At 44.2% G+C, this 23068-nt stretch overlaps 1 pseudogene; it reads right to left on the bottom strand.

The window, feature by feature from the left end:
* Positions 1-268: 268 nt before the first annotated feature.
* On the bottom strand, positions 269-22306 carry LOC139438530 (ferritin light chain pseudogene; annotated as a pseudogene).
* Positions 22307-23068: the final 762 nt, after the last annotated feature.

The raw sequence follows: 23068 nt of genomic DNA, 5'->3' as shown, positions 1-23068 counted from the left end.
GCAGGAAAAAGGCAGATCTCTGATGCCTGACCCAGGAAAATCTCGAAGCTTCTTATGGCCCACGTTGTCAGGGCCACAGTTCAAGAATGCAAAGTTCCACAGTCACAATTCATTTAAAAATTCTTCAGCCTTCACGTTTATATCTCTAAGAATATCAAAATGGTCTAGTTAAGAGTCCATAGAAAACTCGGTTTTCTGTTCTATCAAATTATCTCAGCTCATCAGTCCTATTGCCTCTACCAATGACTTGTAGATTTTTGTCTTTTTCCTATTAATTTTTTTTTTTTTTTTGCTGCAAAAAGCTTTATTGTTTACACTTGGTTCAGGGCTTGTTAGAGGGCTACAAGATGGCAGTTAGAAAGATGCCTCCTGGCTGGAGGGGCTCAGGCAGAAGCCTGGATGCTGGGGGAATAGAGCCCTCCCCCACGGCCTCTGGGTTCCAGAGGCTCCTAATCATGCTTGAGGGAGAGCCTTTCAAAGAGATCCTCGCCCAGCCCGGCCTGCGGGCCAGCAAGCCTGTAGAGGTTGGTCAGGTGGCTACCTATCTTTTGGATCAGTTTCACCTCCTCATCTAGGAAATGGTTCTCCAGGAAGTCACACAGGTGGGGGTCGTGCTGGCAGATCCCAGGGCATGCAGATCCCAAAGGGCCTGGTTCAGGAACTTCTCCAGGACAAGGGCAGCTTCCATGGCGTCATGGCGTCGGGGGTCTATTACCCCACTCATCTTTGGAAGGCTTCTGCATGTCCTGGAAGAGGGCGCGGCCGCCGGTTTTGCATCTTCAAGAGATGCTCAGCGCCCTCGCGCTTCTCCTTCGCCAAATCGAGAAAGAAGTGGTCCATGCCCTTCAGGGCCACATCGTCGTGGTCGAAATAGTAGCCCAGAGAGCGGTAGGTATAGGAGGCCAGCAACTGCAGGTTGACCAGGCCATTCACAGAGGCTTCCAAGTCGGCAGAATAATTCTGATGGATCTGGGAGTTTATGGTTGATTGACAATGAGGTATTAACCACAAAAAAAGCGGTGTTAGCTGGTCCCGGCAGCCGGGGATGGCCGAGAAGTTGGTCCTGGAGGTTGCAACTGGAGAAGCAGTTGCAAAGTGGTCAATGCGGAGAAGGTGTGGGGAAAAGTCCCCGGATCTGTTCCATTCACACACTGTTGAAGCAAGAGACAGATCCGTGGGACCGCTGGGCACTCTGTGCCTATTAATTTTTTTTTATTTTTAAATTAAGAAGTTGGAAATACAGGGCAGAGAGGTCCCATGTACCCTTAATCCAGTTTCCCCCAATAGTTCCATCTCTTTTTTTTTTTTTCTGGTTTTCATTTTTAAAACTTACTGTGGCAATATATATACAACTAACATTTCCCATTTTAACCATTTTCAAGTATACAATTCAGTGGTCTTTATTATATTCACAACATTGTGCTACCATTACCACAATCCCTTACCAAAACTTTTCCACCACGCCAAACAAAACATTCTGTATCCATTATCCTGTTAAACTTTAATAGCTTATGTAATCCTTGCAAGAGTCCTAAGAGATAACTATTTTCATCCCCATTTTACAGATGAAGAAACTGAGTCCCAGAGAAATTAAATCCATTGCTCCAGTTACTCAGCAAGCTGGTGCAGACACAGGACTTAAATTCAGATCTTACAGGCTCCAAAGTCTGTGCCTGCTCAGGTTAATTCTTATGCTTCCCCTGCCTCCTTCTTGACCCCTCCAGGGAAGAGGAAAAGTTCTAAAGAAGCCTAGCCCTCCAAAGAATGCAGCTCTTCACATGCCTCAGAAGAGTAAGGGCCAATAACAGTGCGCTAAAAGTTGGAGCGAGCCACCTCTACATAGCTAGGCTGTAGAGTCATGAAAATTACTTTTGTGACCCAGCCAGCCAGCTCCAGACACTGGGGCAGCCTTTCTTAAGCCAAAGCCAACTTCCTGCTCCCCTTCAGGCGCCTATTCCCCCCACTCCTAGTACTCCCTCTCTCCACCTCAGGCTTTGCTCTTCCTCCGAGGCCACAGGGTGATTCTCCTCTGCCACATACTAACTACCTTTCTCTTAAAGCTTAAAATAGGATTGGGGCTCGCCTTGTTTCCCAGAAGTAAGGAAGGGGCTGCACGCCTGCAGGAAATGGCCCTGAAATAAACACTGAATCTCCTCAAAGTCAGAAATAAGATTTATTCTGTTGAGAGTGACAGAAGATCCAACCCATACCAGTATAAGCAAAAAGGGGATTTAGGGGTTCCTATAATCAAAAGGTCTAGGAGTAGGGGTGTGTAGCAGTTAGGCATTGCATTCTGCTGTGTGTCATGGAAATTTATTCCAGCAGCTTTTCCCTAACTTTGCAAGAAATCTGAAGGTTGGGTGTTTGTCAGTGCTGTATCTCCTTCTATTGTTGTAGAATTTGAGAGAGGTTCAATTAGTATAGAGAGGCCAGGACTCAGGAATGATTTTGAGAAGGAAAAATGGTTTATTGACTGCCGGACTGACTCGGGAGCTTTCTGTTTTAATCCCGAGCCCCGAACAAGATTTTTGAGTCCCTTTTATACAGAGAGGAAAGGCCAAATGGTCCTTTTGTTTCAGTTCTCAATAGGCTTGAATTTGCATATATTTCCACATCTTAGGTAAGCTTTTAGCATGGACCTCAGGCATTCAATAAGCTTTTAGCATATTTTGTTTGCATTTCCCCTGAATACTTAAAGTTTATAGACCTTGCATTGTTAAACTCTTTCCTGGTCACCAACTGCAGGACTGCAGCCTTTTATCATCCCACACGCACAAGTCACAGATAGTTTAGGTTGTCTCTGCAGAGACAAAGAGCCTCCCACCCATAGCCCACATCACTATTAGCCTTTCCTTGTGGTTTCCATTCTCCTGCTGCTCCACTCCCAGTCACCTGTCTACTATCCAGGCAGGGAGAAGATTGATGAAGTGCAAAGTTCCACTCTTGCTCCTACAAGCTTCCTCAGAATCCTATGCACTGACTTCTGCTTACAAGACTGGTCAGAACAAAGTCTAGGAAGTTGAGTATTTTGAGCTAAACATGGAGTTCTCTGAGCAAAACTGAGCTTCTGTCAATAAGGAGGAGAGGGTACTGGACAGGCAAATGGCAGTGTCTGCCCCAGACTGGTTTAGGGCTCAGACCTACGCGCCGGGACCAGTTTCTCTCTCTCTCCTAGTCATTCAGAAGGCTGCTGCTGCTCTGGATCTTCCATCCCCTCCTAGTCAAGCCCAGCAGGGAGAGGGATGCCGTTGGCAGTCTGACATTTCGTCTCATGCCCTTCCCTGAAGGAGTCAAGGCGAGCTATTTAAAAACCTCTTACCATTGACAACTACATATCTGTAATGCTGGTATTTTTCTCAATGTCATACAATTTTAAAAAAAACTTATTGGGCAACAAATTGGTTGCTGAGGTTGATTTAAGACTATAATTGTCACCCAAACCCCATGACTGTTTTTGTTTGTTTTTTGAGGGTCTATTTTTTTAATTATCTTTTTTTTTAAAGATAGATCACACAAAACTGACTGGCTTTATAACATGTACGATAATAAATTTAAAATCATAAAATAATTTTATATCAATAACACTACCTCTGTCTACTTTTATAGAGAGGTTCTGCATATGAATTCATCTGGAATTTGGATTGCACTAGTTTGAAAGCAATCACCTATGGAAGGTCCCACACCAGCAGACGTGCTTTATTTGGTTATCACTTTGTTTTAAACATTTTGAATTTGAAAGCCTTTAGGCAGAGCTTGTTCTCTCTGGCTCTTTGCAGGCTGTGCCCCACCCTCTTGTTAAACTTTTTCACCCTATCTTATTATCTGCCTGATCCCTGAAGGCATATGAAATTTCTTGCAGAGGAGGAAGGATTTGTCTGAAGCCCAAAAAAGTATTTGTTGCATTTGGGGAAAAGCAAGAAGGCGGGTAAGTGCTCTAATAGGGAATAACCTCTAATTATAGTATGAGAGCACAGGTTGCCTATAAGATGGTGGGGGATGAGGTCAGATATTGGGGGATCCTTGGAGACTAAGCTGGGCATTCTGGCCTTAACTATGTGGAAGATGGGAAACCACTGAATGTTGAATTTTAAAGGCTTTGGGTTGTTCAGGAGGTCTCCTGAAAACCAAGGGTAAAATAATCTATTCTGGAGATGAGGCTAGAAAAAGTACGGCAGGTTGAAACAAGGCAGATAAGAATGTCCTGGGGTTAGTATTAAGAGAGGGAAAGGCTGTCAAGAGAGCTTGGGAAAGTTGAGGAAAAACAAAAGGCCAGATTCACCTCAGCATCTGGGCTGTTTCTTTGTTTGTTCCATAGAACACTCATGGAAAAGAATCTGATTGGTTTCTTGGGAGTTTCAAGCAAAGATGATTGGATCTTTTGGCCCAAAGAATGACTCAGAGGCCAGACATTGCATGACCGTGGCCAGGGTCAGGCTTCTTGGGTCCTAGGAGAAGGTGAACGGTAGTAGGGGCCACAAATGATCATGGAGAAGGTCCTGGAAAAAGGGATTAGACTCTGGGTAGCCTGGTCAAGCAAGGAACTTGTTTTTCCTATCTGGTGAAGTGGACTGAACAGACAAGAGGTGGTGACACAGTGGCCATTTATTTATTTTTTTATATGGTCGGCACTGTGCTAAGCATTTTGCACGAATTATTTCTCTGAATCTTCTCAGCATCCGTAAGGGGATAGGTACCATTACCATCCCCATTCTACAGAGAGAAAAACCCGGGATAGGTACCATTACCATCCCCATTCTACAGAGAGAAAAACCCGAGATGTAGAAAGGTGAAACCGATTTACTGTTTGGGCTGGTTCCTATTGATGGGATGAATTAAAAAGTGAATTAAAAAGTAAACTTGGAATTTTCAATGTTGTCTCTGCTCAGAGGGAATGAGAAACTTTGATTTGTTTATTCTGGTATTCAGAGAGAGATAAGAAAGGGAGTGGACTGGTGCATTATTTTGTCCTTCTCTGGTAATGTTACCGGGTTTTATCTAGGTTCTTGGCTATGCCGCAGAAATGAATTTTGAGAGCACGCTGGATGAGTTATGTCTGTAATTTATTCAGGTAGGGAGGAAAGAGAAATGGGAGAAATAACAGCAGGGGTCCCAGGTAGAGAGGAAGGGGGTGAAAGGGGATAAAGAGGGCTGATTTACAAGCTACAATTCCCCATTATAGATTATAAATCCCCAGGTTTCCTTGCGTGGCCCCGTGGCAGAGGAAAAAATGGAGAAAGCAGCACACAGAGGACAGGACAGGTCTGCAGGCAAGAGAGCAGGGCGAGAGCGCTCAAGCCTCAGCAGGCAGGAGAGCAGGGCAGGAGCGCTCAAGCCTCACAGTTTGCTTTTAAACTGTTAATTATTCCACCCCTTTGCTAATGGCAGGGGAGGGGTCCCAGCTGTTTGCTGTTTTGGTTGATTACCCCACCCATCAATCCCTTAGTGAGGACCCCATGATAAAGTTCCCAGGGAACATCTGGGGCTTTTCCTAGCTCCCAGGAAGAAGGCTCTGTTCTGGATAGCAGAATCCCGGGGGTGGGGGTCCTCCAGCAGCCATCTTGGGGGGTACTAATGTCCACATGGACTTCTTGCCAGGTTCCAGATCCATCTATTAATTCCCTGGCTTACCAGCCTGCTTCACTAACAGCATTTTTCTTCCTCTGGATGAGCACCCTACCCTCTCAGCAAATGTGTGTGGGTGGAGTGACTCTACCCCCACTTCAGGGGTAAGAATATGGCACAGCATGGTCATTTCGAGTGCTGAAGCCTCTGTCACAGGAACGCAACAGCTGTCCTCCCAGCTGTGCCGAAATGCAGATGGCCTAGGAAGAGAGCTGGGGCATTTAAGTAGGCAGAAGGCCTGAGAGAAAACTGCCTCCTTCCAAAATGTTCCACTAGGCCAGCATCTAGTTTTCAGAGCAGCTGACACATTCTCTTGGAGATGGCAGATTCCAGTCAGACTGCAGGCTCTGTGAAGGCAGACGGTATGTCCAGCAAAGTGCACAGTAAATATCCAATAAATGATGGTTTATGACTGAATACATTGTTAAACACTTAATGATTATTTACCGAATCACAGCTCCAGTCAGGGGGATGAATCCTAGAGATCTTTTAGACTGACTTCTCCCATTTTAACGATGAGGAAACTAAGGTAGGGGGACCTCCTATTGGACAACAAGCAAGAGTAGACACCAGGTCTCTTGCTTCCCAATCCTAGGTTCGTTTTACAATACCAGAATTCCTCAAGGTGGGATGCACATCGCTTTTTGTTCTGAAGATTATTTTAGCATGAAATAACACTGAATCCACATGAGTGAATTATTTCCCTTTAAATTATTTTCCAAGCCTTCTGATCACATCAGGGAAAGTCTTAATAAAGTGCTAGCTAACACCTTTCTAGCATTTGCTAATCTTTCCCTTTTTAACAAGGGAGCAGACTTCAGTCTCAGAGTCTTCACAAGTAACAAAATCCATTTAATATTGTTAATTTAATATTATTATTTTAATGTTTTATGGAAATTTTTAAGCATACTCCTAAGCAAGGAGAATTATATAATTATCTTGCCATCTACCCATCATCCATCCCCAATTGCTGTAAACATTTTATCAATCTTGTTTTATATATACCCAGTCCATCACAGTTTCTTCCCCTTAGGAGTACTTCAAAACAAGTATCATATAATATATCATTATGCCCATAAATATTTCAGTATGTATATCCAACAGATAAAGACTTTTTTTTAACCTAACAATACATTTACCCAGCCCAAAATATTAACAGTAATTCTCTTAATATTGCCCAATACCCAATTTTTGTTCAAATTTTCCAGATTGTCTTGAAAATGCCTGTTTATATTTGGTTGACTTGAATCAGGATCCAATGAAGCCCATGCCCTCCGTTTTGTTTTCATGTCTCTTTTAATCTGTTGGAATTCCCCTCTGTACCCCCACCTCCACTTTTTTCATGCTATTTCTTCATTGAAGAAACCAGGTCATCTGTCCTGCAAAATTTCCCACATTTTAGATTTGACTGATTGGATTCTAGTCTCCTGGTGATTGGATTCTTGTGGTTTTTTTTTTTTTAAGATTTATTATTTATTTATTTCTCTCCCCTTCCTCCCTACCCCCATTGTCTGCTCTCTGTGTCCATTCGCTGTGTGTTCTTCTGTGTCCACTTGTGTTCTTGTCAGCGGCACCCAGAATCTGTGTCTCTTTTTGTTGCATCATCTTGCTGCGTCATCTCTCTGTGCATGGGGCACCACTCCTGGGCAGGCTGCACTTTTTTCATGCAGGGTGGCTTTCCTTGCAGGATGTACCCCTTGTGCATGGAGCTCCCCTATGTGGGGGACACCCCTGCGTGGCATGGCACTTCTTTCACGCATCAGAATTGCAGGTGGGCTAGCTCATCACACGGGTGAGGAGGCCCTGGGTTTGAACCCTGTACCTCCCATGTGGTAGGTGGATGCTCTATCAGTTGAGCCAAATCCACTTCCCCTCTTGTGGTATTTTTAGATATTCCTTTATTCATTGTATGTTTCGTTAACTAGTAATTTCATTTATTTTTTTATTTTTTATTTTTATTCATTTATTTTTTAAATATTTATTTATTTATTATTTCTCTCCCCTACCCCCTATCCCGTCCCAGTTGTCTGTTCTCTGTGTCTATTTGCTGCGTTTTCTTCTTTGTCCTCTTCTGTTGCTGTCAGCAGCACGGGAATCTGTGTCTCTTTTTGTTGTGTTATCTTGTTGTGTCAGCTTTCCGTGTGGGTGGCACCATTCTTAGACAGGCTGAGCTTTCTTTCGCACTGGGCGGCTCTCCTCATGGGGCGCACTCCTTGGGTGTGGGGTCCCCCTACACGGGGGACATCCCCTGCATGGCAGGGGCACTCCTTGTGCACATCAGCACTGTGCATGAGCCAGCTCCACACGGGTCAAGGAGGCCCGGGGTTTGAACTGCGGACCTCCCATGTGGTAGATGGATGCCCTAACTATTGGGCCAAGTCTGCTTCCCTCTAGTAATTTCATTTAGATCCACGTTATTATTATTTTTTTTTTTGCCATGAATACTTCTTAGGTTACATCATGAACTTCCTACTGCTTCACCTGGTGAAGCACATATATCTAGTTGTTCCACTCTTGATGTTAAGTTCATTAGGTGGGTTTAAGTGCTGTTGACTTTATCTACTCATTATATAGTTCTCCATCAACCTTTCATTCTTTGATGATCATTGACTAAATCCATTATTAGAGGTTGCAAAATAGTGATCTTTAATTTCTAGCAGTGCCTCTTTGTGTATTAAGGGAGAACTTTCCCTCATATATTTAAGGGAGAACTGGAAAAGCAGGATAGATGGTTGATTCTTTTCCTTTGTGCATCAATTTTCAAAAAGTGATTGTGGTGGATTTATAATGTATCACGTTGGCCAGGCTGAACTACATTTCCCAGAATTCCCTTCCCTGTAAATTTCTGGTTAGGGTGGGCCATAATCCAGTTAGGGTGGGAGACTTGGAGGGTAGTATTTAAGCAGAAGCCACTGTAGCTCACACACATTGGTTGTCGCTATCTGTTGGCTCACATCCTTGGTGCAAGGGAACAGCTGGCCCTGTAACTGCTCCATTGCTGTGTTCTCCTTCATCTCTCCAACTTCTGGGCCTGATGGATGTTTAGCTCCGTGAGAAAGGCCACCAGGTTCTCTTGCGGACATTCTCACCATCAAGGTCACATCAGCGAGAACTGACGGGATTTTACCATGGCATCGTGAGTTCCACTTAAAGCTCGTGGGCTGCAGCTTGTCCTTGCTCTCCTCCATTTACATCCACCTTCCCTTGAAGACTGCCTTCCCTGCGAACTTCAGGCTCCAGCATCAGCTGCGAAGGCAACAGTCGTGCAGAGTCTGCTTAATATAAGATCGAATTCCTGTACAAATCCCTGAAACAAACATATCGACACCTCCTGGTGGTTCTCCTCTCCGATGGAACTGTGACACAGAATTTGGTACTGAAAGTGGTTCCAGGGAACAGAATCTTTAAAAAGATGAGTTTTCTAAACTGGTTCTGGGTTTTCTGGAATTGGTTCTCTGGTCTGCTTAGATTTAAGGCACCAGTGATGGTGCTTGCAGTAGTAAAGAGGACACCAGTAGTCCCTGGACTGCAGTGTCAAAATATTTACTCAAATGAGATTCATGTAAGCAAGTACCTATTGAATGCAAGTCTCTGAGAGATCAAGTATATGCTGACATAGAACGTATTAGTAAAAATGAGTATAATGGAGTTGATTGGTCACTTTTAAGTGTGCTGGGAAAGATAGAGAGAAAATTCTGACCTCAGGGCTTTAAATTTCCAACTCAAGGTCTGCCTGTAGCAGCTGAAAGCTAAATTGACCATCTTACATGAAATCCTAATTTTCTATAGCTACAGGGTTGAGACTGCTAGATTCAAGGCCTGTCAGACCCTTAAGGGTGTGACACACAGTGTGACTTGTGTGGAGATGTGATACACCCCAAAGGAATTGCATGATTTTGCCAATTTGTATCAACAGAAACGTGGAATATGTGTAAGAGTGGATCTTAAGGGTATGGGAGCAGGGTGGAAGGAATATAAAGTTGGTTCAGGCTGAATTTATTCATATGGGCTCATTAAGCAGAGATTCTGTGTTCAATGTTTTAGCTGAAGGGGCTGCAAATGACTCTAACGGTTTCCTTAGCTGGCTGATTGATACATGGACCTGGAGGTGGCCTACACTAGGTGAAGTTGAAATGACAGAATATCCTTGGTATACTGTAGAGGAAGTATCCAAAAGCTTAGGGAGATTGGAATGCTAGAGTGGTTCTACCATGTAAGATCCTAGGAGAGTCCAGAGGACACACCTTTAACCAGGACTATGAGAATTAGGTTTGTGAGGGAAACCCCAGCATCCTTGAAGAGCTCTGTGTTTGCACTTCTCCGTAGGCCAGGACTCACAGTGGGAGCTGCTGTCACTGAACTGGAGGCCCCACATTCAATGGGGATGGCGGGATACCGGGGTGGCAGGGGGCGAGCAGCAGCAAGTTATCACCAAAGACGAGGTGGGCATGGTTACTGCAATGGACAGCCGAACCCAAGCAGTGATCACAATAGTCTGATTTGAAGAAACCTATGCCATTAGCTAGTTGATTATGATGTCCCTAGAAGTGAAATAGATATGCAGCCTACTAAAGTCTTACTTGATCTATATAAGCAGAAAAGTTCTAGGTCTGGCGAGCTTCCAACTTTATAACCAAAACAAGTCAGTCCTTCAACCAATTCCTAGTCTTGCACCAGTTAACAGACTCAGAAGCCCTTGAATGAAGCGGAGGCTGGATCCCCTTGAAGGACCCTGCTATCCTGACAAAAACCTTGTTTCATTTCCTCTTATCCTTACCTCAATGGAACTATAGTGATTGTCTTGAGGAAATAAATATAATCAGACCTTGGGATTACTGGACACTGGCTCTGAACTGATCCCAATTCCTGGAGACCCAATATGTCACTGCAATCTACCAGTCAGTAGGGCCCATCTCACAGTGGGTCTTCAAACCCATCCTGTGGTTAATTCTTCAGTCCCAGAATTTGTAATTAGAGAAGACATATGCAGCAACTGGCAGAATCACCACATTGGTTCCCTAGTTCATGGAGTAAGGACTATTATGGTAGAAAAGGCCAAGTGGAAGCCACTAGGACTGCTTCTACCTATGAAAATGGTAAACGAAAAGCAATACCTCATTTCTGGAGGTAATGCTGAGATTGTTGCCACAATCAAGGAGTTGAAAGATGCTGCAGTGATGATTCCTACCACATCTCTATTCAACTATCTTCTTGACCCAGGCAGAAGCCAAATGGATCTTAGAGAATGGCAATAGATTATCCTAAGCTTAATTAGGTGCTGAGTTCAGATGTGGTCTCATTCCTGGAACAAATCAGCCCATTTCCTGGTACCTGACAGGAAGCTATTGATCTGGCAAATGCTTTCTTTCCCTATATCTGTTGATAAGACTATCAGCAGCAGTTTGCTTTCAGCTGGGAGGGTTGGCAATAAACCTTTGTTCTACCATTTCATGGACACCAGTTGGCCTCTTTCCCAGCCACTTCTGTTATTGTCCAATGAGCTCATGAACAAAGCATCCATGACAGCTGGAATGGAGGCTATATTTGGACTCAGCAACATGAACTTCTGCTCACCAAAGCCAATCTGCCAAAAGCAGGGACCAACATTGAATCTCCAATATAGAACATTTCCCCAGAGGGATCAGCCAGCTACCTGGTGGTAGATTGATTACACTGGACTGCTTCTACCATGAGAGGGGCAGTGTTTCATTCTTACCAGAAGAGGCACCAATTCTGGCTATGGATTTGCTTTCTCCTGCCTATAATGCTTCTGCAAAACTATCATCTGTGGATTTATAGAATACCGTATCCACCATCGTAGTCCATACATCATCACTTTTGACCAAGAAACTCATTTCACAGCAAATGAAGTACAGCAATGGTTATATGCTCATGAAATCCACTGGTTTTACCATATTCCCCTGAGCTGGCTTGATAGATTGGTGGAATGGCTTTTTGATGACTCTCCTTTATAGTGCCGGCTTAGTGACCACACCTTGATGTGGATTTCAGTCCATCTTTATGAGTTCCAGCTTGCATTTGAGGATCCTAGCTTGTCCTTGCTCTACTCCACTCTAGAACCTTGTTGACTGTCTCTTCTGTGGACTTCAAGCTGCAGCATCAGTTGTAAAAGCAACAACTTTAGAGTCTACTTAACCAGCTCCACAAAGGTCAAATCTCTGTAACAAATCTTCTAGTGTATATATGTGTGTGTGTGTATATATATATATGTTAAATATACATGAACGCATGTGTATGTGTGTATATCTGTATATATATGTATTTTTTTGCTTCTCTGAATAATCCCGACTGAAACAAAGATCAATAAATTTTTTTCCTTCCCTCTCCTTTCGTTTTTTTTTTTCTTTCCTGAGTATCACTATAAACACCTGGATTTTTATTTACTGTGAGTCAGTCCATAGCAGCCATTGTTTTTTGATTCTCAAATGGTTCCATCTTTGGCCAGTGGAAGCTCCTTCAAGTTGGCTCTTACATCCTTTTGATAGGACCTCAGTGGTCTTTGATAATTTACTTGTTTTCTGGTTCAATAACATTTTTCATGATCGTCTTACAGATTTCCTGCCCCAGATCTGGAGCCAATCATTTCTAATTGGGAAATGGTATTTAGGAGCCACAGAATGCTAGGAGTTTCCTTAGCTATTGGGTTGTCTTGGCTTTTATGCCTTTTCAGGGGACATATTTAAAATATGTATGTTTAAGAAAGAAAATACTGATTTTTAAAGAAAATCTTTTTATTAATTTGCTTTAAAATACATACAGTGGAGTACAAAAATCCTAAGTGTGCCCTTGATGGTCTTTAACGAAGTGAACATGCCTCTCTAACCACCACTCAGATCTTATCTGGAACATTCTCAGCATCCCTGAAGCTCTCAGTCACAACTTCCCTCCTCCCCAGATGTAGGCGCTCCATGAACTTCATGAACTTCGACACCTTAGATAAGTTCATTTCTCTGCTGACTAATGATGTTTTTGATTAAAATTCATTTTCTTTCCATATTTATAGTCACTTATTGAAAAGGACATCCTTTCAGGATTACAGATTTTTAAATTTAATTAAATTTTCTCTTAGGCAATAAATCTTGCTAACAATATTAATATAATTTGCTTATCATATGTAGTAGTTATTTGCTTTATCTTATTTTAAATACAAAGAGTAAAAAGTAATGCACCTTCTTCCTTGGGATATATCCCACTAAGGATAAGTGGCCAAAGTACTGTTTTTTTTTTTAAGATTTATTTTTATATTTATTTCTCTCCCCTTACTCCCCACCTCCACCCTGTTGTCTGCTCGCTGTGTGTTCTTCTGTGTCCGTTTGCATTCTTAGTGGCACTGGGAATGTGTCTCTTTTTGTTGCATCATTTTGCTGCATCAGTTTGTGTGTGTGGCGCCATCCTGGGCAGGCTGTGCTTTTTTTTTTTTTCGCATGGGGTGGCTCTCCTTGCAGGGCACCATTCTGGTGCATGCGGCTCCCCTACGTGGGGGAGCCTCTACATGGCATGGCACTCCTTGCGTGCATCAGCACTGCTCGTGGGCCAGCTCACCAGGGGGTCAGGAGGCCCTGGGTTTGAACCCTGAACCTCCCGTGTGGTAGACGGATGCTCTATCAGTTGACCCAAATCTGCTTCCCCCAAAGTACTCTTAAATTCACTTGGAATAATGCTTCTCAGGATGTTTGTACCACCAATTTGATATAAAATTAGGCTTATTTGTGTTTTTTAAAAATAATTGCTTTTTCTTGTGTAATTTAATTGTATTTTTCTCTCCCTGTCTTGCACTCTAATATTCTGTACCTTGTTTTTTATTTGTTAGTTTGCTTTTCACTTAATAACATAGACTGGAGATCATTTTAGAGAACTTTTTCCTCATTTCTTTTTTTACATTCAGTTAGAATTTAATAACATAATTTTATTATCATTGTTAAAATGATTTTCTATTTAGGATAAATATATCAGTCAGGTTCTTGGGAGAACACAGATGGCATTTTCAAAATAGGTAATTTGATCATTTAATCATGGGACTATATTTATAAAGGTGTAGGTTGTGTGCAGTTAAATCACAAGGGACAGTGGAGTTGCTGGAAACCAGCACTGCAAGGCGCCTGAAGAGACCAGGGCACGTACCTTTGCTAGCACAGAAGGGGGCAGCCTGACAGGAGCAGGCCAGCCTGAGGTCATCCCTCAGAGGGGAGCTGGGGGAACGAATATTCCAACCTCACTCTTCGCCCTCTTCCCAGTCTCCTGATGCTCCCCACTGGCCAATAGATGGGAACTGGACACGGGAGCCCACTGACGCAGGCCAACGGGTCACCTCCCCGGGCCATCTCCTCCTGGGGAGCAGATGAGGGCGGAGAGTGGCTATGAGGGGCAAATGAGGCGTTGGTCACAGCAATGTTTTTCATTTAGGCAAGGGCTAGAATGGCTGAAGCCTGGGAAGGCTCAGGAATACTGCTCCCTTGTGTTTCGGGTCATGGCCTCCTCTCCCGCCTGGCCTTTCTCCTGGAACATTGAGAACCTCTGAGAAACAGATAGGAAATGATCTTTTTAATTGGAAAGAACAGTAGAAGTCCTGGGAAGTCACTGGGTAAAGGGATTTGAGAGTCCCAGAAGTGGAAACTGGGGACCCATTCTCTCCAAAGCATTCCTTGGTATTGCCCCCCGCCCCCTGCCCCCAAACCCACTCCCTTGGCTGCCCTTCCAGGGAGCACAGGACTCTCCTTCTTATTCCCTGAGCAGCTGAGAAGTTGGATGCTGCCTGCTCTTGGGGCCAAAACCAGGGTCTTTAAATTAGAGGACTTTAAAGGGTAGAAGGTCCCTTACCTGGATGCAGCTCAGAAGCCAGTCAGGGCCTAAGGGGCTGCAGAATGACCTCAGAGAAGCTGAGCTTTCTCTCTGAGGACTGGGGAGGCAGAGAACTGAGTGACTGGGGGTGGGGAGGGATAAAAACCTATTCTAACAGATTTCCTTGCCTTCCATCTCTAGATAAAATCTCATTCACTCATCGGAGTGATTGAGCCACTCCTCTAGGCTGGGCAACCTAAGGAAGTGCTGAGGATACAATGGAGAGCAAGGGATGGTCTTTGCTCTTGTGAATCTCACAATAGAGTGAGGAAGACAGATGAGTAAACAGATTAGGGGGTGTACAGCAGAGGTGCCTAACTTAGACTTTGAGAGTCAGAGAAGCTTTCCAAAGGAAGTGGTTTTAGGCTGAGAGCTGAAGGGTGGTAGAAGTGAGCAGTGTCAGACCACAGGGAAGCTTTTCCCAGGCAGAGAGAACAGTTTATATACAAAGGCTGTTGGAGGTTGGAGAGATCCTGATTAACAGTGATAACAAGTGGGTCAGTTTATTAGGATGTGTTGGGGGAACGATGGGGGGTATGCTGAGAGATGAGGTGGGAGGGGTAGCAGTCTTGTAAGATGTCTTAAGAAGCTTGAACAGTATCCAGCAGGTAATGAAGTGTTTTGGCAGGAAAGTGACATCATCAGTTTGCATTTAAGAGACTGTTTAGGCTACACTAGAGATAGGTCTCAAATTTGCACCCACATTTCTATCCTCACTGTCATTACTAGACTCTGGCAACATCAAGATCTCCCTCCCGAGTCCCCCAAAATGCTGCCCCTCTGCTCTTTGCTGTTCTGCTCTGAGTGAACATCTTTCTCTTTTTTCTCTTTCTTTCTTTCTTCCTTGCTCCCTCCCTTCCTCCCTCTCTCCCTTCCTTCCTTTCTTTCATTCTTTCTGACAGCTTTACTGAGATATAGTTCACACACATACAAACCACCTATTCAGACGAGATTTGGTGCAGTCAGGGTAGTATGACTGTAGACATAAATCACAAATTCAAAGTGTACAATTCCAGAAGTAGATGTGGCTTAAGCCCTTGGGTGCCTGCCTACCACGCGGGAGGTCCTGGGTTTGGTTCCCAGTGCCTCCTAAAGAAGACAAGCAAGAAGCTGGCATAACAAGCTGGCATAAAAAAATGATGATGCAACAAGGAAAAACAATGAGAGACACAAAAGCAGGGAGTAGAGGCGACTCAAGTGATTGGGTGCCTCCTTCCCACATGGGAGGTCCCCAGTTCATTTCCTGGTGCCTCCTTAAAAAAATGATGACTTGACAGTGAGTGCAAAAACAACTGGGGGGTATAGAAATAAATAAGTAAATCTTTTTAAAAAATAAAAAATAAAGTGTACAATTCAGTGGTTTTTAGCATATTCACTGAGTTGTATAACCATCACCACAATCAATTTTAGAATGTTTTCACCATCCCCAAAAGAAATCTGTTATATGTGGTCTTTAAAATGTCACTGGTTTTTTTCACATTACATAATATTTTCAAGGTTTGGGTAAACAACTTACTGTGGTATCTTCTGTGTAACTTGTGACTTTTCCTTACCCAGAGAGCCATAAGTCACCCATGAGCACATTTCATATCCAGTTCATGCCTTATAGCCCATAGAAAGTCCCTGGCATATGGTGAGTTCTTGATAAATGTTCTTTTTTAAACATACTTTTGTTATTGGAGAAGCTGCAGAAAATACAAAGCATGGAGTTCCCATTTTGTCCCTCCTAGCCCATTATTAAGACTTTGCATTAGTATGGTATCTTTGTCACAACTGATGAAAGAATATTATTGTAATTGCTGTATTAACTATATTCCAAAGTTGACATTAGGGTTCACTGTGTTGTACAGTCCTATGATTTTTTTTCAAATTCCTTCATTCTAGTAACATATATATGACCTAAAATTTCCTGTTTTAACCACATTCTTGATAAATATTTGGGCAAAATAGAAAAACTCACCATTGTCAAACATATACTGGGCACTGGGCACAACACAACCCTGTTCTTGCAGCACTTACATTCTAGAGAGAGGGTGAGAGAAAACAACCCATGAGTAAAACAACAATTTTATCTAGTGATAAGTACTATAAAAAATAAATCCCAGGATGGTATAATCAAATGACTGGAGATTGGGGGTTGGGTAGTGAATCTTTTCGAGATTAGGTGGTTAGGGAAGGCTTCTTTGAGAAGTTGGTCCACCTAGGATTGGGTGGATGGGAAGTAGCTTATCTTTGAAGTTCTGGAGTTAGAGCATCCCAGAGAAAGGACCAGCAAGTGCTAGACCCTGGGTTAGGAGAAAATGATGATGGAAGACAGAGAAGGCCTGTAGGTAGAGCACTACACAAGGCAGAGAGTTAAGCTGAGGCCTGACAGAGGGGCTGAAGCCCTATCGCATAGAGCCTTGGGGACCAACAGAAAGAATTTGGGTTTTATCCTAATGGAATAGGAAGCATTAGAGGTGAATCAATTCGAACTAAGTTTGGCTTAATAATAATAGTGGCTTAAACTAAATAGAAGTTATTTCCCCCTCAGGTAAAAAGTCCGGGTTCGTCATCAGGTACCAGGCTTCTTCTGCCTTTCTCACTTTTAGATAGTAATTTCCACCCTAAAGATCACCTTGGGGCCAGTAGATCCAGCCATTATGTCTGAATTCTAGGCAGCAGGGAGAAAAAAAGGGGGAAGGACAAAAAAGGTGGACTTTGGGAAGCGGACTTGGCACAATGGCTAGGGCATCCACCTACCACACGGGAGTCCTGGTGCTGCTGATAAGGACAGAAGCTGTCAGAGAAGAACACACAGCGAATGGACAGAGAGCAGACAACCGGGGGCGGGGGTGGGGGGTGGGCAGGAGGTAAGGGGAAAGAAATTAAAAAAATAAATCTTTAAAAAAAAAAAAAGAAAAAAAGGTGGACTTCCCAGCTGAGTCAGATTCCTGAAAGGAGCCCTCTCAGGAACCTCACACAGCTCACTGGAGGATAGAATTCTGCCAGTGGGTTTCAAGCAGGGCAGGGACATAGTATGATTTGCATTTTTTTAAAAAGATTTATTATGATTATTATTTTTTTTTATTTCTCCACCCCCCCCCCCAGTTGTCTGCTCTCTGTGTCCATTCGCTGAGTGTTCTTCTATCCGCGGCACTGGGAATCTGTGTTTCTTTTTGTTGCATTGTCTTGTGTCAGCTCTCTGTGTGTGTGGCGCCGTACCTGGGCAGGCTGCACTTTCTTTCACGCTGGGCGGCTCTCCTTACGGGGTGCACACCTTGCACGTGGGGCTCCCCTATGAGGGGGACACCCCTGTACAGGGCACTCCTTGTGCGCATCAGCACTACACATGGGCCAGCTCCACACGGGTCAAGGAGGCCCGGGGTTTGAACCAGGGACCTCCATGTGGTAGGGGGATGCCCTATCCATTGGGCCAAGTTCGCTTCCCCAATTTGCATTTTAAAAGATTCATTCTAGCTGCTGTGTGGAATATAGACTGCCAAAGTGGAACGAATACCAAAGGAGGAATCAGAGACTTGGTTTCTTGTCCTGATGCAACAAGAGTTAACCGCATGACCTTGAACAAGACTCTACCTCTCCCTGGGCCTGTGCTACCTCATTTCCTGGATTTGGTTGCATTTGACAAGCACTCAGCTTCCTTTCAGCTATGAGGCTGTACATATTAAAAAGTGGCTGCCTGGGGGCCTGGTTGTTCTCAGGTAGGTTTAGCAGAGCTGGCTCCTGGCCCGGGAGCAGCCCTTTCCCCTTTCCAAGCACCTACTTTCATCCTTGGTGCATGGAATATGGAGGAAGATTTCAGACACTGACATGCCTGGAAGGGAAACCAGCATCTCCAGTTGGCAGATTGTTCTGTGTTGCTCTCTTGTCCTCTATCCCCTTGACCCTACATCTCTGAGAGGCACCAACCTGCCAGCCTGGGAGCCCAGATTCCAGAAGGAGAGAGAAGGCCCAGCCCAGGCTCCTGTCTGCCCTTTCATTTGCCTCTCCCTCTGCTCCTATCTGCTCTGTTTGCTGCTTCCATCTGTTCTGGTTGTGGCTGCCTCCTTCTATCGGTCTATGTTTGCCTCTTCTCTGCTTCCTTGGGCTTCCTCCCTGCAGTCCACACAAATTTCTGATAGGCACCACTGTGGACCAGCCTCAGGCTTAGTGAGAGCAAGGGGTTCAGACATGGACTATTCTTGGTCCCTGCCCTCAAGGGTCTCCCAGCATAGTGGGAGAAACTAATGAATGGAACAACCAACTCTAGTGCAACCCCCACCTTGCTTTTTCCTTCCATCAGAACCTTGCTTTCTCTGCTTTGTCTCCTCTTGATGTCTCTCTGGAGGTTTCTCCTTCTCTCACAATTTCTCTTTGCCTTTTGCTCTATGTATTATTCTCTATTTTACAAGAATAAAGCAACACATGATTATGTGCTCTTGAAAGAAAGCCCATACAGAAGTACACAGATGTAAATGTTAAACTCCCCCCTTCACCTCCATCTTTCACTCCAAACCACCCTATCCCCAAAGCCTACTATTTATAGTTTTGTGCATATGCATGGCTGAGCCTGGTCGCTGCTTCTTGCCCTTTTGAGTCTTCTAACTCTTGGATTCTGTGTATGTGTTCAACTGGGACATTCTGGCTTTGTCTTTTTCTGTTTCTCTGTCTCAGTCTCTTCTCTCTCTCTCTATCTCGTTCCGTTTCTTTCTCTGTCTCTGCCCCTTACTGACCCACCCTCTTTCTGTGCCTGTATCTCATTCTATTTCTGCCTCTCTTCTCAAAGTATAGTTTCTAAAAATTAAAAACATGACTATACAAATTAAAACATAAGCAGATGTCAATAATTTAGCCCATTAATGGGGGAATAAGATGAAAGAGCTGATTCAAAGAGAATTCAAATAGAGATTATATATGTATGCACTAAAAGAATGTTGGAATAAGATTGCTAAATTAGACACAAAGGCAATAAAATAAATCTCTGGGGTTCTTTTATTAACTGGAAAGAAATCTAAGAGTTAACATTTAACTTCACAGAGTCAGAGCCCTAATCAATAGTAAATAGCAAGCCCCACAAAGACACATCCCTTAGAGAATAAGAGAATCCTTGCATGGGCTGTTTAGGCCATCCTTTATCCTAACACTCAAAGAATAAGCACTCACCCTTTTATCTTACAGCCAAGCTTTAGATAAGGTTTCTGCACGTTTATTTCCATGCCTGGCTCCTCTACTCCCAACCTCTGTCTCTTTCTGTCTCCCTCTTTCCCATCTCTCTGAGTCAGTGTTGACTCTCTCTTCCTTTGACTCTGTCTCTCTCTCTCTCTGTCTGGATTTAACAAATTCATTTTAATCACCACTTCCTGGGAGTCAGCCATGTGGCAGGACTGCACTAGGAACTGTGGGGAAAGGGCAGAACTGAATCAGACACGCGCTTGCCTCTCTGCCTGCATTTCTTTTCAGAATTGGAAAGAAATCAAGTGGAAACTCTGAGTGCTTAGAGGAGAGGAGCTGAGGGTGTGGGGACGTGGCAGCGCAGGGAGGGCTGCCCAGCTGTGGTGGGCGTAGCGAGCTCCCAACTTCAGCTGGTTGGGGAGATGATTTCACACCACAAAAATGTCTGCATCAGGAGAATAATCCAATTTGGAATGGAGCTGGGAAGTAGGCAGCTTAGTGGTGGAGGGGAAGAGTTGGAGATCTCCGTGTTGGAACCTGGGACCCGAAGGGGGCAAGATAGGGGAGCTGGCTATATATCTTGTGGCCCTCGAGTCCCAGTGTGGGAGGGGATCACTGTTCTGGAATTTCAAGGAGGAAAGACTTTGTTCTCCCATTGTTGCAAGTGAAAAGGCAGAGCGGAGCCTCCAGAGAGATAACCAGACAGACCTAGGGTTGTTAGCCCTGAAGGTCAGAAGTTTCCACCAGCAAAACTCAAGTATCTGAGTGAGGAATCCAGAGGAGGAAAGAGAAGCAGGAGCTGAAAGAATAAGAGAGGAGGGAAACCCTGAATTCAAAGGCTGGAAGGCCTGCAAGTTACTCGACCTACCAGTGATTTTCAAGTTTTATTAGGTGCAAAACCCTTTGTTTACAGGAGAGGCCACTATTTAAAAAAGCAAAGTGACAGCTGCCTCTGGGGGGAATAAGGGGAAGGTGGCTGGACCTGAGCCCTACCCTCTTGATCCTTTTTACCTGCTCTTTGGAAACTAGGCCCTGACCCAATACCCTGCTCTTACAGATGAGGAAACTACCCAGAGATGTACTTACCAAATGCAATGGATGTGTCATGATGATGGGAGAGAGTGTTGCTGTGCGGGGAGTGGGGGGTGGGGGCGGTGGGGTTGAATGGGACTTCATATTTTTTGAATGTAATATTTTTTTAAAAATGAATAAAAAAATTAAACAACAACAACAACAAAAAAAAACACAAATTCACCAAAAAAAAAAAAAAAAAAAGATGAGGAAACTAAGACCCAGAGAGGAGAAATGACTTTCTCAAGCCATTGGGCTGAGTGGGTGAGGAAACCAGTTCTCTCTCTCTTCTTCTTTTTTTTTTTTTTTTAACTTTTATTTTTATTTACTTTTTAGAACAGTTGTAGGTTTACAGAACAATCATGCAGAAAGTTTCCTTTATAGTCTCCCTCACACACAGAATTTCTCTATTATTAATTTTGTAGTAGGGTAATACATTTGTTATAATTGATGAACAGTGTCATAATTAGATTACTAACTATAGTCTATGGTTTACAGTGGGGTTCACTCTGTGTTGTACAGTTCTGGTTTTTTGAATTTTCACTTTGGTAATATATATACAACATAACTTTCCCATTTCAACCACTTTCTAGTATACAATTTGGTGGTATTAATTACATTCACAATGTTGTACTAGTGTCAATACAACCCAGGTCTCTTGACTCCTTGTCTAGTGCTCTTTCCAAAAGGATTGGAAGGAGAGAAAGAGGAGGGACTAAAGCAAAGGGGAAGGAGAGACGGGGGATGAGAAAATGAAGAAGAGGAACAGATTCGAAATGAGAAGGAAGGACGAGACTGAGCCACTATAAAGCTTTCAATACCAGGAGGATGGATTTTAGCCTTTCTCCCAGAAGAAAACAGAAAAGAGATGCTCAGTTCCCTTAAGGAAAGGTGTACCCAGCCCCTGCCAGTAACGGTAACAAAGTAATGGCCTGAAGGGAAACTTCTCCAGCACTGACTTTGCTTGGAAGAGACATAATTCGAAAAGGACAGGAAAGGCTGTGAACCCTCCGGGCGGAGCATGTGCTCTGGGTTGGCACAGGCCCTCTACTCCTGACATAACGTCCTGGAGGGGCTGCTCACATCCGTGTCACTGCCTGCCCTGAAGATGATTGAGTGTGCCTTCCTGGCTTCCATGATCTCTTCCGGGGAGGTTCTAGCTGGTAGATGGAGTACCTTCTGCCCTCTTCTGGCTTCCAACTCCTGACTGACTGTCCAGAATGACCAGACTGTAAGCTTCTGGGCAGCGGGTCCAAGATCTGGGGTGGCTCACCAGGATTCCCAGGGTGCCTGGTCCATGTGATGCTCTGTATTCTTGGACAGACCCCTCTTTCTCTCCAGGGCTCCTTTTCTTCTCCTGTAAAGCCATTGGGTCAGTAATAAATCAGTGCATTTCCAAGTTTATTTTTTAAGTAGCAAAACTTTTTAGAAATGAAATATTAGACAAAACTCCAATATATCAGGCAGATAAAAGCAGGGCTGCTCTAGTTAAAGTGGGAATGGGATGGAGGCCTGGAGACCTGCCCTCTGGTTTTCCTTTTGCCCCACAAGGCTCCTGCATGGCCTGGAGCTCCACGAAATGAAGCTTGACAACTACCAACATCGAGAATCTCTAAGGTTCATTAGAATCTCCTGTCTGGGAAAGGTATAGGAACCAGGAGCAGGGAGAAGAAATATCACAGGGATTTGCTGGATGGGCCACAGAAGACGGCAATGAGACTTGTCTTCACTCAAAAAATGGAAGAGAGCGAGCTTTGGATTTGAGAATGGGAGAAAGGCTGAGTTGCTTAATGCAGATCTCCTGTGCATCCCCTTCAGACCCCAGAAGACCGGGTGGAGCCTCGCAGCGACCCTCAGCCCGGCTGAGTCACAGCGCAGGCTGCCACGTGGCTGAGCCGGAGGGACTCACTACTGCTGGCCCCACAGCTGCTCACTGAAGACGGGTTTGGTTTGCGGGCCACGTCAGGGAATATGTAAGAGCTGCCACGTCGTCAGGGTTGGGTTATTGGGCTTCTCATCCCCCCACACCTCATTCGAAAAAGATTTCCAGGCTCGTGGGGTTTCATAAGAAAATTGGTGCCTGCGTGTGAGTGTTCCCTGGACTGGGGCCAAGAGCTGCGCTATTACAGACCAGGGTGGGGTGAGTGGAAGGAGACAGAACCAATCCACCGCCGAGCTCCTCCAACCCCGGCCAGAGCCAGCGCTGCGTCATCAAAGGGATGGATGCAGGCGAGGCTCCGAGACAGGTCACTGGGCTAGGAAACAAATAATGAAGATCTTTTAAGATTTAGAGAGTGCTTTCCTGCACAACAGCTTAAGGCATTTTCTCAGTGTGGTTCAATGGTAAGAACAGGAGGACAAAGAT

The sequence above is a fragment of the Dasypus novemcinctus genome, unplaced genomic scaffold (genome assembly GCF_030445035.2).
Source record: "Dasypus novemcinctus isolate mDasNov1 unplaced genomic scaffold, mDasNov1.1.hap2 scaffold_189, whole genome shotgun sequence".
Taxonomy (NCBI): Eukaryota; Metazoa; Chordata; class Mammalia; order Cingulata; family Dasypodidae; genus Dasypus; species Dasypus novemcinctus.
This window is presented reverse-complemented; position numbering and strand designations above follow the sequence as displayed.